The sequence below is a fragment of the Charadrius vociferus genome, unplaced genomic scaffold (assembly GCF_000708025.1).
Source record: "Charadrius vociferus isolate BGI_N301 unplaced genomic scaffold, ASM70802v2 scaffold751, whole genome shotgun sequence".
Classification (NCBI taxonomy): Eukaryota; Metazoa; Chordata; class Aves; order Charadriiformes; family Charadriidae; genus Charadrius; species Charadrius vociferus.
In genome coordinates, this window is record NW_009646956.1 from 397,556 (window position 1) to 399,043 (window position 1,488).

Consider the following 1,488-nt stretch of genomic DNA (forward strand, 5'->3'; position numbering starts at 1 on the left):
CGGCAGAGCGAGGGGCAGGCGGTGTTCCCGCCGGGCACACAGGCACAGAGCGCGGCTTTCCCCTGCCGGCACGGGAAATTTTAGTCCCACGCACCCACCACCCGTCTCAGGGCTGCGGGCAGACCTGGGCTCGCTCTGCTCACAGCCAAGGCAGCGCCCGCTGCAAAGCGACGCTCTACAGAGCCTGCACAAGCACCTCGGTATAGCAGCAGCCCCAAGGTAAGGTACCCCGCGGGGTTTATCGTCCAGGCAGAGCGTGCCTTCAGCAGCCTGGGAAAGCACGCAGCCCTGCCCCCAACGTACCCTCATCCGATGCTCATGCTGCAGTTACAGAGCCTCGCAATTTCTTCCCACTGCGGGCATTCAGTGATAAACCACATCTTTTCCCTCTCCTCATCTCTGTCCACAGAGTCGGACACCTGAAACAGTTTACAGAAACGTTCCTCCAACCAACACGCTTACTCCTTTCGTAAGTTGCAATCAAAACAACCTCTCACACCCAGAAATAGGGTGGGTTTTTCTCCCTTCATCCTGTCAAATTTTAGCTTTTGAAATACAGATGGTGGGAGTGTCTTGTCCTGCTTCTTACAGCACGCGTAATGAGCCTGTTTTCAGCTGGATAGCTCTCCATCTTACCTTTCCAGTTCAGGCCAGGCACAGGTTTCTCTTGCTACAAGATGCTCATTCTTCAGCTATACCAGCACATCCTCGCTAGCATTATTAGTGCATTTGTGTCTCTGACAAACCTCGGGTCTCATCTCACTTTCATCCACTTTTGCTGGGCCAGGCACTAGCCCCCTCCAATAGCCTTAGTAACAACCGAGATGGAGCTGCTCTAATACTTCGCTTCGGATACAGAACAGCATTGACAGACAGAAAACTATAGGGTTAATGTTGACTCCTAGCACAGAAACTGAGCTGCCAGGAAGAGCAGCAGAGGTGGTCACAGAAGAGCCCTCTGAAAGCCTTAGCAAGGCAAAGACCATTTAAGACCCAAGGCAGAATATAGAGAAGGAGTTGTGGTTGGGGTATTTTTGTTCTAGATCATACAATGTGCAAAATTTGCATCTAGCGAGATGCAAGGTGGCAAGTTAAATCATCTCCCAGTGGATTGTACCAGAAGTTAGGTGCAGCTTATACACTAATTTTCTTGTTTGCTTTGTGCAGAGTCAGCCGTTTAAATAGGCAGGCTGAGCTGCGCTGGCTCGGTTTGCCTGCAGACAAACAGCATTCAGCAAAACAGCTCAGGACAGGAACCTCTGCTAACAGGTCTTTGCACACTGCTACCCATGTTAGTACAGCTATACCCTCCCTCAGCAGCACATGCTTTCTTCTCATCTTTCTGTACCTGTTCTAATGAGAGCTTACAACACTGAAGGGCCACAGAATGTATTAGCTTGCCAACACTGGGAAACTTCTTGTCCAAAAATGACCTGGAAATAGACAAGACCTGGAAATAGACAAGACCTGGAAATAGACAAGACCTGG